Source organism: Mytilus galloprovincialis, chromosome 7 (assembly GCF_965363235.1).
Source record: "Mytilus galloprovincialis chromosome 7, xbMytGall1.hap1.1, whole genome shotgun sequence".
In the NCBI taxonomy this organism is placed as follows: Eukaryota; Metazoa; Mollusca; class Bivalvia; order Mytilida; family Mytilidae; genus Mytilus; species Mytilus galloprovincialis.
This window is the reverse complement of record NC_134844.1, coordinates 25073068-25087274: the sequence shown is the minus strand read 5'-3', so window position 1 is coordinate 25087274 and position 14207 is coordinate 25073068.

The following is a 14207-nucleotide window of genomic DNA, read 5'->3' as shown; positions in this document are numbered from 1 at the left end:
GATTATGGGCCCAGTTTTCAAGTTGGTTCAAATCAGGATCCAAAATTATTATATTAAGTATTCAGCAATAGCAAGAAATCTTCAATTGCACAGTGCAATAGCAAGCAATTTTCAATTGCACAGTATTGCACAATAGCAAGAAATTTTCAATTGCACAGTATTGTGCAATAGCAAATATTTTCAATTGCACAGCAATAGCAAGAAATATCTAATTGCACAATATTGTGCAATAGCAAGAAATTTTCAATTGGAGTTATCTTTCTTTGTCCAGAATAGTAGTTGAATCAACTTAAATCATTGTTTTATACAATATACAATGTATATTCACTTTTACTACCAACTGATAAATTAAAACAATCTTTACCATTCAGTGATAACAAGCACTTTATTTTACATTTTAATATTTTATGATGTATTTAAATGAGTAGTTATTGTTGCAAACTCCATTAGGAATTTGAATTGAGATCAGTTTTGGAAAAAGGGAAAGGGGGATGTGAAAAAAAAATGGGGGGGGGGGGTTAAATTTTTCTCATTTCAGATTTCATAAATAAAAAGAAAATTTCTTCAAACATTTTTTTGAGAGGATTAATATTCAACAGCATAGTGAATTGCTCAAAGGCAAAAAAAATATTTTAAGTTCATTAGACCACATTCATTCTGTGTCAGAAACCTATGCTGTGTCAACTATTTAATCACAATCCAAATTTAGAGCTGAATCCAGCTTAAATGTTGTGTCCATACTTGCCCCAACTGTTCAGGGTTCAACCTCTGCGGTTGTATATAGCTGCGCCCTGCGGAGCATCTGGTTGGACTTGAGCACAATTTTTATACAACCGCAAAAATTTTTAAAAATTTGGTCGTTTATTGGTATCACGTTGTCTTCGTCGTCATCGTCAGCGTCGTCCAAAGACGGATGGTTTCCGGATAATAACTTTAGTATCAGTGGATAGAAATCAATAAATTTTTAACACAATGTTAATAAACACAAAAGGAAGGTTGGGATTGATTTGCTTTGGTGAGATTCATGATTCTGCTAACAAGACCATTGAATTCTGAAATCAGAGCATAGACCAATAAATTACAATCAACTCAAATACAACAGCATACTGAATGTTATGGTTATGGTCCCAACAGTTTAGGAATTAGGGGCCAAAAAGGGCCCAAAACAAACATTTATCTAGTTTCAGGACAATAAGTTGTGTATAAGTATTTCAATTGCTCTGAAATTGTACCACAATGTTTAATACCATTAAGTAGAAGGTTGGGATTTATTTTAAAGGTTAAGGGGCAAACAGTCTAGGAATTAAGGCCAAAAAGGGGCCAAAAACAAGCATTTTTGTAGTTTCTGGACAATAACTTATGTATTACTGTATAGATCTCTCTGACAATGTACCACAAGGTTCCATATAACAAAAGGAAGGCTTGGATTCAGTTTGGGGTTAATATCCCTGAAAATTAAGAAATAAGGGACCAAAAAAGGGCCAAAAAGTAGCATTTTTTAAGTTTCTAGACAATAACAATAAGTGTATGGATCTTTCTGAAATTATACTACAAGACTTCTTACTAGAAAGGAGAGTCTGGAATTGAGTTTTGGGTTTCTTGCTCCAAGGGGGGTTTCAATAAGGGAGGGGCCAAAAAAGGGGCCCAAATAAGCATTTTTGTAGTTTTCAGTCGATAACTTGTGTTTTTAAAAGTGTATAATTCTCTCTAAAATTATACCACAAGTTTCCATACTTCATAGGGATGGTAATTGGGGGTTATGGCTCAAATCATTAAGCAATTAGGGGCCAAAAAAAGGGGGGAAACAAGGGTTTTTCTGGTTAAAGGACAATATAGGCAATTTAAAAGCAGTGAAGGGGAGGTAATCCAATTAAAATTTATAGAACACTGTTATATATATATATATATATATATATATATATATATGTTTGGTTACTTGATTACCTCCCTTACACTGATTGAAAATTATGTATTAAGAAATGATGATTGTCTTGAGATGTGTAGCTGAAAATGGGGGGGGGGGGGGGTAAAAATTTTCTCATTTCTGATTTCAGAAATTAAAAAGAATTTTTCTTCTATTTTTTTTTTGAGGGGATTAATATTCAACAGCATAGTGTATTGCTCACAAGCATAAAAAAAAATATTTTTAAGTTCATTAGACCACATTCATTCTGTGTCAGAAACCTTTGCTGTGTCAACTATTTAATCACAATCCAAATTCAGAGCTGTTTCAAGCTTGAATGTTGTGTCCATACTTGCCCCAACTGTTCAGAGTTTGACCTCTGCAGTTGTATAACGCTGCGCCCTGCGGAGCATCTGGTTTTAACATGTTAAAAAATAGATTCTTTAGCTAGAAAACAAAATAGTTTTACTTGACAAATCAATGGTATATAAATTCTGTTAAAAATTAATTATTTACTTATTCATGAAATAATTCAATCATGTCATGCTCAATTTAACATGGGTTGGCATTAAATTTGTTGAGCATTAGTGTTATTTATACTAGCAAAATATGTTTTTAATCATGTTAATTAATGCCATTGTTTTTAAAAGCATCTTCATAATTATAGAAATTAAGAGCAAATCTTAGTGTTGGCAGCATTTAAATATTGTCCTTAGTATAAACATGATTCTTTTTCCTTGGGTTTGTAATGAAGGTTTTTTTTTAGAAAGGAAAATAATCTTGAAAATTACATTGTAGGGATTGGGTTTTGTGTTACAAAGCTACTTAACATGAATAGGTGTTTTCAAGTCTTGGACCACTATTTTTTTCATTTTAAAAATTTTCTTAGATTCTTAAGGGAATTTGACAACGCATTTATCTCTAAAACACACCAGCTGGTGGGATTTTTTTTAAATAAGAGAGAGAGACAAGAAACTTTTACATAATTTCTTTTCACAATAGCTGAGGTATAGGCATTTATGAATAATCCTGGTAAGAGATATATCTGTCCATATTTGTTCTTCTTTCAAACATTTCTACAATACATGTATGTAATGACATTTTCACATATTTCTTTTTATTTGCTTATTTCTTTGCATATAAGAAAATATGCACATAGCTTTGGTATAGGAATTCTAGAGTATAAGATGTATTATGTATTTAAAGCTAACAGGTCATTTATGCCTTTTTTTTGGGCGTTTTATTCTGAAGTGGAATCATGGGAAATTTTTCAAACTTCATCACAATACTTGTTAATCCATTTCTTTCATTATTTTGTGTAAATAAATGTGTCATTATTTATTTATTTATTCATTCATGCATCATTTAATTGTCAAAACACAGTGCAAATAAATGTTTATAAATATACAAAAATTCAATAATAAAAAAGATGCCCTGTTATAATCTTTTTATAGGATGGATAATTTCAAAGCCTTTTCATAAGTAGATATGGAGTAATATTTATTATTCTCTTAGTCTATTACTCATATTCATTCCTTTTTGTCTTGCTTGATGCTTCTTCTTGAACATTGAGACAAAGCTATGTCTTTTTAAGCATAGGCAGCAGCAACCTTTGTTAAAGTTTGTGATTAGGTCAGTTTTAGAGGAATGGCTAATGACAAATCTATGATATTTAGTATGCAGTTGTGTTATATTTTAGCATATCTCTTGAGATTACTTTACCCTGCCCCCTGTGTCATGTAATTTTCATGTAGATTATAATACTGTAAATTCAGAAATTATTGCTTGCATTTATTATTGCAATTTTGTCATTTTAGACTAAAATGCAATTTTAATTTTTGTGATATTGAGAAAAATCTTGTTTAATTCATAGAACGAATTTTAAAATGCGAGTTAAAATTATTGCGATTAAATCCTTGTTGCATTATTCGCAATAATAAAAACAATAATTTCTGAATTTACAGTATTTGATCCTGCCTCCTCTAAGTCTTGTCCATTGATTGTAAAGCTTTTGCATAATAAATAGGTTTGTGGTTAGGTAAGAAGAGGATATCCTTCTGACAAGATTATAATATTTTGTATGCAGTACTGCATGTAGTTGTATTAGTATTGGCACATCTCATTTCAATAAAGATAATTTCACCATTCCCCTCATTATTTACTTAGAAATTTTTGCATAGTTGACATGTGAAAGTTTGTGATAAAGTCCATTCATCTGTATAAAAACAAGAAATATCTAGAAAACAGATATAATTTCATACTTTATACTTGACATGTATATTAACCAACACCAGAGGGTGTGTCATAATGTTTGTACAACTTCCTAGGTCAAAGTTCAAGGTCAAAAACTTTGGTTCAGTTGACAACCCAATATCCTATGGGAAAAAAATGTGTCCGCTCTATATCTTTAGAACCGTTGATTTCAAAGTTTACACTTGACATGTATAGTTTCCAACACCAAAGGGTGTGTCATAATGTTTGTACAAATTCCTAGGTCAAAGGTCAAGGTCAAAAACTTCTGTTCAGTTGACAACCCAATGTTTGATGGAAAAAATGTGTCCGGTCTATATCTTTAGATACGTTATGATTAAAAAGTTTACACTTGACATGTATATTAACCAACACCCGAGGGATTTTCTTAATGTTTGTACAACTTCTAAGGTGAAAGGTCATAATCTTTGGTTTCAGTTGACAACCCCATGTCCTGTGGAAAAAGATACATTTGTGTAACCAGCATGGCCACAGAGATGGCTCCCATCTCAATGATGTCAAGAGTCTTCTCTTCAACCATTGATTGTAGCAAAATCATTTTTTGCAATCTTGTCAAATGGTATATAATGGTTGCTATGATAGAAAATTATATCATTGTTCCCATTTTGTACAAATCAGAGTATAAATGTTGTAAAGATGCAGGTCTCCTTGATTGTTATTTGTGAATTTTCAAAAGTAGTTTCGACATAATGGAATACCCTGGGGTTCACCCTAAAGAATAATTATTTTGCCCATATTTCTATCATTGATGATAATTATAATATATTTCTGTATTTTCAGAGGGATGCAGAACCTTAACCAATGTGTTGCTTTCAACCTGTCGGGAATTTTTGCAATAAATACATTTTTAAAATACCATCTTTTTTCTATACTTAATAACATACATCTTATTATTTATGTTCTTTGTTATTTAAGGAATGACTGTAATATTTTTTCTGTCTATGAAGAAATAACATAAAAACTTTGGTGCACACTGAATAACGCGTCAGGGCCGTAACTAGGGTTTGAATTCAGGGGAGGCAGGGGTTTGGGAGCCGCCGATTGAGGCTCCCAAAGAAAGGGGTTGGGCGCAGCCCCCCTCCGATTTTTTTTTTCTCTCAGTCAATGGCTAAAAATTACCATTTTTCCTTCGATTTCTTTACTTGAAGAAACATCAGTAGTCTATTGCGTGAACCTGAAGGCAATTTTTATGCAAAAACAAGCTGGAATTGCTGTTCGGGGTGAGCCAAGGCTCCGTCTTTAAGGTCGTACTTTGACCTATAATCATTAAAGACAAAGTTATATTTATACTTAACCCATCAACACCAACACAAGTGAATAAACTAGGATGGAACTGAGGACAGGGGATCCTTTAATATTTACCTAAATTTGTATATATATATATATTGAGTAAGTTATTGACTTTATTTGTTTTTGTTGTTGTTATATGTCACAAACTGTAAAGTTTATATGGCAATAAAACTTTAAAATTGAATTAATATTAAATACATTGTGACCGCGGATTTTTTTCTCAATATGTCTAAACTTGTGACCCTTTTAAACTTTTCCTTCGATTTCCTTCCTGGACAACATCTGCTGGGTCCTGGAAGCAATTTTTATGCAAACAATTATTATCTGTATTTAAAGATATCTTTGCTAGAAATCAAACTGGTAAGTTAAAAAAAAAACATATAAAGCAAGATCATAGAACGCAAGATATTTTTTTTTATCGAGGACCTTGACTGATTTCAATATTGTTGAAAGCTGAACAGACATACAGTATATAACTACAACCAGGGACTTTCTATACTAGTATATAGTTAGTATAGAAAGTCCCTGCTACAACGAATGGGAGTATTTAACTAATAAGGCATTGACCATAATGTTCTCGTACGATCGGGAGACGTTAAAAAAATTATCCAACAGCTGATTCAGCCGGTAACGAATTTCCGCTATCATAAAAGATTCACAATACAAAAGGAACTTCCTCTGCTTAATTGAGCCCTAAATAAATGTGAATAGTTAAGATTTCTTCAAAAATAATTGTAGAAAGCAAAGTTTCATATGAGTTCTCGTACGAATACTGAATAACAGACGGACGGCCACACGAAAAAAAATAATAGAACCAAGTATTTGTATAGCAATACTATAGCGGCAAATCCTTGATAAAACAAATACCGAAACGGTTCACTTTCGATCAAAAATCCGGAAAATGACAGAACATCACGTATCATGATTACACTGTTAAAAATGTGTGTTGTTTATAATATAAATTCAAGTTCTTCGTGTACATATTGTCAATATTTAATTTTATTACTTCCAAAAAAAAATTTGGTGTAGCTGAAAATTCAGGGGAGGCAGTTGCCTCCCCTACCTCATAGGTAGTTACGGCCCTGCGCGTGTAGCGGGTTATTAAACAGTGTGTACCACATTTTTTATATTATTTCGAATAGACAGAAAAAATATTACAGTCATTTCTTATAATTTAATTCTAAATTCCATGAAAAAACGTTGATCACGTCACGGTCACATGACTAAATTATGTCAATGGGCTCATAACAAAAAACGTCAGCCAATCAGAAAACGCGTTACATCCAATATTAAATTATTTATATTTAAACGTATATCTGTCAAACACTTTAAATTTCAATTATAATTAATATTAATACGGTCTTTATAATGACTGAGTAAATGTATCTAAAATTGAGAATGGAAATGGGGAATGTGTCAAAGAGACAACAACCCGACCATAGAACAGACAACAGCAGAAGGTCACCAACAGGTCTTCAATGCAACGAGAAATTCTCGCACCTGAAGGCTAGTTGCGGATCCAGAAATTTACATAAGTGGGGGCCCACTGACTGACCTAAGAGGGGGCCCGCTCCAGTCACGCTTCAATGATTCCCTATATAAGCAACCAATTTTTTTCCGAAAAAGGGGGGCCCGGGCCCCCTGCCCCCCCTAAATCCGCCTCTGGAGGCGTCCTTCAGCTGGCCCCTAAACAAATATATACTAGTTCAGTGATAATTAACACCATACAAAACTCCAAATTGTACACAAGAAACTAAAAGTTAAAATAATACAAGACTAACAAAGGCCAGAGGCTCCTGACTTGGGACAGGCGCAAAAATGCGGCGGGGTTAAACATGTTTGTGAGATCTCAACCCTCCCCTATACCTCTTACCAATTCAGAAAAGTAAACGCATAACAATACACACATTAAAATTCAGTTCAACAGAATTCCGAGTCTGATGTCAGAAGATGTAACCAAAGAAAATAAACAAAATGACAATAATACATAAATAACATCAGACTACTAGCAGTTAACTGACATGCCAGCTCCAGACTTCAATTAAACTGATTGAAAAATTATGTCTTCATCATATGAAAATCAGGCACAATCCTCCCCGTGAGGGGTTTAGTATCATACCATCATAACATATATACATTTGTAGTTTTCGCGTCCTTGTCCTCTGGTCTTTTTCGGTCTTTTCAATTATACCACATGTCCTTGTTTTTATATTGGTAAATGAGCAAAACCATTGGCTCTTTCCATACAAGCTGTCAGATGAAGACCGTTGTGTGGTGCATCCGAACTGAGTAGAAAAGGTTACAGGCGGATCCAGGAGGGCCCTGCCCCCCCCTTTTTTTTGTGTGGGGAAAATTTGGTTGATTACATTGAGAATCACTGAAACGTGACTGGAGTGGAAACCCCTCTCCCCTTTAATGTCAGTCATTTCCCACCCCACCCTCATAAAAAGTTATGGATCCGCCACTGAAGGTTCCTCAGTTTTAAGAAAGGTTGCTTTACAATTTCATTGAATCTTTTACTTACTATGCATGGACACTGGTTGATAAACTTTCATGCAGCGTTGGTGTATATAGAGACATTCAACCTATGCCAACATTTGATAAAAATATATTCAACCTATGCCTACAAACAAAATACAATAGGTGTTGTCATAACAAGTGTTAATTGATAAAAGGTAAAATACAGTCAGTATATTTAAGCATTAAATATTACTCTTTCATAATTCTGAAACAAAAATAAAGTATTTGCAAAATTGTGTTGCAGTAAAAATGGAATTATTTAAAAATTTCCAAAAAGACAAACTTTGTAAAACAGAACCCTTGATACTAGCAAAATTGTGTTGAAATAAATATTAAATTAATAATAAAAAATAGATTAAATTTCTAAAATTAAACACTTAAGTATAACAATACTTGAGAAAAAAGAGTTAAAAAGCTAATGCATTTGTGCAATTTTTTATGATAGTTTTTGTTCATTATTTTTGTGTATTTACTATGAAGCATACTTCAACAAGCAACAACATATACAAATATACCATACTTCAACAAAATTTTTTTTAAATCAAATTATTTTTGCAAAAAAACTTTTAAAATAAATATCAAAGAAAATGATTTTTGATTCATTTCTATACTCCGTGTTTGTTTTTATTCATTATATTGAAATGTGAGATTTATGGTTACATTTTGTGTCTCTAATTTGTAACTCCATCATCCGACTTGATGTTATATTTGTTATTCTCGTGGGATTTTGTTTGTTGCTTGGTCCGTTTCTGTGTGTGTTACATTGTAGTGTTATGTCGTTGTTCTCCTCTTATATTTAATGCGTTTCCCTCCGTTTTAGTTTGTTACCCCGATTTTGTTTTTTGTCCATGGATTTATGAGTTTGAACATCGGTATACTACTGTTGCTTTTATTGATAATTAGATAATAATAAGAAAAAAATGCAAAATAAATTTAAAAAGTGTTTTACTGTTATACCACTGTTCCAGGTTAGGGGACGGTTGGGATCCCGCTAACATGTTTAACCCCTCCACATTCTGACATGTATGTGTGTGCCTGTCCCTAGTCAGAAGCCTGTAATTGAGTCGTTGTCGTTTGTTTATTAGTACATATTTATTTTTTTGTACATAAATTAGGCTGTTAGTTTTCTCGTTTGAATTGTTTCACACTGTCATTTCTGTGCTTTTATAGCTGACTATGCGGTATGGGTTTTGCTCATTGTTAAAGGCCGTACGGTGACTTATAGTTGTTAATTTCTGTGTCATATTGGTCTCTTGTGGAGAATTGTCTCATCAGTCATATATTTTTATATTATTCTTGAGAATGACACTGATAGATGTTTAATATGACTTAATGATTGTTCCTTTAATAACAATTCACAAAATCCTTTTTTTTTTAAATTAATTTAAAACTAATTCCTATATGAAATAGAGATCATCAACACACACAATTACCTATATTTTCACTAGTACTTGTAAAAGAAATTGTATATTGGGTAAACTTTAATGCTAGGTTTAAACTGGTTGTAAATTGATTAGACCCTAATTAATTTATGTTTTTATAACACTTAATCTATAATAAATTAATCAACCTATGCCAACATTTTTTCATACAATTTTATACCTAAATTTCAAAATGTTGGCATAGGTTGAATGAACCCTCTGGTGTATACAAAACAAAACGTGCATATAGTCTGTTAGCTGAGACATGTATAATACCATATGTCTTTGCTGTTAGTAATCACTGCAGATCAGACGGATAATAGATTTCGTGATCAATTTATTTCGAACACTTATCGTTATGTAATTGTGTTGTTCTATTTCACAAGAAAGAAAGGATATTTGGGGAAAACACTTATGAGATTGCAACTAATCAACCGAATTAGGAAAAGACACACAGCCTTCAACAATAGCTATATATGGATACGATTTGTCAAGGTATTTGCGTCGGTCGTCAGTGTAAAAGAGGGTTGATAAATTCTACAAAAACGACCAAAGATCCACCATCGACATCAAATTGTCCAATTTAAAACAATTTGCATACTAACGTTAAGGTGAGGCGTAAGTAATGGTTATTCCTGGGATTCCACAATTCGATTTAGAGGTACCTTCTTCTTCTTCAGGAAGTCCACCCTATCTGCAGGGTCACCGCATTTAAAAATTTTGTCTATTTTTAAAATTGCGTTATTTGAAATTTTATGTACTAGTTAAAATTTAATAAAAAATAGTAGCAGAGTCAGAATAGGGTAAAACTAAAAATTAGTTTAAACAGGAACTTGTATTTACACTATACCCGGTACATTTTAAAATGGATAAAAATATAATGATGCAAAAATGCGTGTTATTTAAAGATAATATTTATCTATAACACGGCTGGTAATCTATACACGCAGAACATTTGGTTCTGCAATGAATACCGTGAGAGGATTTTCCGGTTGTGCTTGAATGGAGTAATTGTCACCGCTTCAAAAGGTATGTACATTTCTAAATCTCAATTTTCATATTTAACTGATCAAAACATTGAAAATCGGAGAATGCTATGATGTGGTAAATACTTTAACGAAGAGATACATGTATCATTTACTGTTGTACGTAGAGTTCCATTTATAGACCTACAAGTTCAAATTTAGTTTTTTTTTTTTCAAACAATGGGTATGAATGTTGTTTTTGGCGGCTTGTGCGCTGTCCGGTGTTGATAGACGTCTTAATAATTCCAAAAACAACATTTTTCCATGAAGTCATGCGTGAGGGGATCGGTTCTGATTGAGGACATCGTGAATGCGTGAGGGGAAGTACACACATTTTTTTTAATCTTTGGCTTTGTGACTTTTGTCGACTCAATAAATGTGATCAAATCAATGCTGATTAAAAAGAACAGATTTATCCTTATACTTTAATAGATGTAAACCGATAACTGATTCAATGAATTCAAACTATTAATTGTTTGTTCAATTTCAGAAAATGCCATTGTTCAAAGGAAAAAGGAAAAGAGGACTGAAATTGACTCTCTACAAAAAGTCATGGAGATACAAGTTATCCCCGCCCTCGAAGCTAACTAAACCTTGTGGGAGTAGTCCTGTCGTCAAATATACGTCACAGAGATCACCACATATACCTAAGAAAATTGTATCGCCGATGAAAACTTCGACACCTATTAGACGAAATCTGTTCGCCCAAATTTCGAAATATTCGAAACAACAAAGGCAGATATACAGGCTTATTATTCACCAACATCGATGAAAGCCAAGATAATCCCGAGAAACACCATAAGGAAGATCATGTATTGGACAACGAAGAAGACATCGAAGAAGACTTACAAGAAGACATAGAAGAAGACCACGAGGAAGGCCATATGAAATACCTTGAGGAAGAATATAAAGTTTTTCAAAGTGCTTTAGCTAAACTCTCAGACGTAGGGAAAAGGGAAAGATTTTTGATTTTTTTTTCATTAGTACAGAGTGGACGTTTTCCTTTAAACAACATTGCATTCGACCTGTTTTTGGACATTGTTGAGTGGTCCAAAAAACGAAAGTGATTTTATCAGGAAGTTCATCATCTTTGTCTCCGTTAAAATCTAGAGTACATTTTGCATGTCCAAACGAAAACATTTTAAGGGGAATCAATCCATTAGGGCCAGACTTTCCGTCAGTGTATAGTCCTGGATTAATAAATTCAATGATTAACCTAAAGGCTGAAAAAGGCAGAACAAACGTCCTACATACTTATGTTTGATGGTAAAAAAGTCAGGAAAGGGGTGATGTAAATCTTCTTGGCTTTGAGGATGGACAGTCATTACACGATAGAAAGGAAATCCATGCCAATGAAATAAAAGCGATTTCAAAGCTCGTAGAATTAATCAGGAACATAAATAGAATAGACCCATTTGTAAAGAACACACAGTTACATGAAAGACAGAATGTTTTTGACCTTCTCAAGAAATGTTTTGAAATAATATCCTCCAATATCCGGGAACTTAGAGAATTCAAGAAACGCAAAGATGGTATGCTTAGACGATTGAAAGATCTTGCATCAAAAAATGTTACAAAAATGTCATCATATGTGTATGTCACAGTTTTTTTGCAGGACAGTTCTATACAAGGTCGACAATTGTTTGTCAACATTGTTGGAGGTTCAGTGGATTATTTGCAAAACTGGTTCGGTCTTAAACAATGCTGAACATGTGTTTGCAGAAGGTAACATTGTTAATGTAAAGTTGCAAAGAAATGTTCGCTTTCTTTAATCGTCAGATGAAATAAAAGAACGCTTAAACCTTACTTTCGTTCCAACTCACTTGACAAAGCAGCATAGACAAGAATGGATAGATTCACGACGAAAAGCAAACGTAACTAGGAGCACAATATATGCTGCTATCGGATGTGATAGTTTAAAAAACCAAAAAAAAGCATTTCGACAAAGTTATCAGTGGTGTTGAAGCAGACGAACCTATCAAAGAACAACAAAATGCAATGCGTCACGGGACCCAATCCGAAATACACGAAATTGCTACTCTTTCTAGCGTTATTATGCAGTTTCTCTTTTCTGACATGATTTTTCATGAAGAAGGTTGTTACATTTATAATGATATGGGCGACGTATCTCCTGACGGAAGTCTAAGGTCTGCAGCTGGTATTGGGTTGGCTTTTGAAGGGAAAGCCCCGATTGGCAATATCTTCGCGACGCCTGTTCACTATAAAATCCCAACTAGGTACATCACACAAACTTTGTTTGAACAAAAAGCAATGTCTGCAAAATCTGGAACACTGTATTTATCATGGTCAATAGAAAGTACTACTGTGTTTATTGTTCCTAAAGATGATGGTATCTGTAGAAAGGTTGAAGACGTGATAGACTCTCTGTATAATGTTCGTGTTCCAAAACGCGCAACTGCCATTTCAAAAGAAGCAAAGACAATCAAAGAAGACATTGAAAATTATGTTAACAAGTGTGTTTTTCTAGGAGAATTTCCGTCAGTCAGAGGCTCTGATACAGATGCTAATCAGCAAAACAGGACAGATGAAAATACAAACTTAACATATGACGACGTAGTAAGAACAATGATGAAAGCAAAGAAATGTCTTGTCGAAGTGTATGAACTGCAGAGAAACTATGCGTCTCAAGTTGTCGTTTTTTTGTTGGCAGATTTAAACAGAATGTGGAAGCCGGAAGAACCTCATGCAGTGCCAATTCTGTATTTTTTTCGTGGCTATAGTTTGTCTATGGACATTACAAGAAAAGTCATGGACTATTGTAAGCAGTCATTTCGGGATAAAGGTCTAGATGTTGTTGATTCGTCATCAGATGGAGAATTTCTACCATTAATGGTTCGCTCGAAAAGTGGAATACCCCTAACTCTTCATCAGTTGAACAAAGCAGTTTGGACGGAAGTATGCAAACTACAAAAAACAGAAATTGTGCAACTGTTTTGCAAATTGACCACAAAATGTATGTTTCTAAAAGTAGGTCAATGTATAAGTGCAATATCTGAAAATAATGATGAGGCAAAGATAGTACCACCTGTAAATGGTTGGAAAACAGGAAAAAAGAACACCGAAAGCTCTAATGTTTCAGACAAATGTTCAAATGATATTACAATTGAAGAGATTTCCTCTCATAATGCATCTCATAATGATGATGACAATGTTATGTTACACGAAGAGGTCATTGAAAGGACTTTGCAAATGCAAGTTGAAACTGATGTTGTTAACAACCAGTACCAGGGAAGAGAAACGAGAATAGAAGACTTGGACACATTAAGTGATCTTTTTGAAACAGAAAATGACGTAACAGTTCAATATAATGGTGGGTTAGATAATATGGACCAAGAGTCAACAATATTAAACGAACCAGAAAGCGGTCCTTATGGCAATGAGGCAAATGTCCAATCAGTCGAAGTCCAAATGAATGACTCAGTACGACTACAAAGCCTGCTTTCATCAACAATTAACATGAATAACTTTCTGCTCTTTTATTGGCTTATATCTCTGAAACTAAAGCATCTGACAAGGTAAAAATGTTCATCGGATTAAGATCTATCCGCCCTCAAATTTTCAGACAAATCCGACAACCCATTGTTGGGTTGCTGACCTGAATTGGTAATTTTAAGGAAATTTGGCAGTTTTTGGCTATTATCTTGAATATTATTATAGATAGAGATAAACTGTAAACAACAATAATGTTCAGCAAAGTAAGATTTACAAATAAGTCAACATGACCGAAATGGTCAGTTGATCCCTTAAGGAGTTATT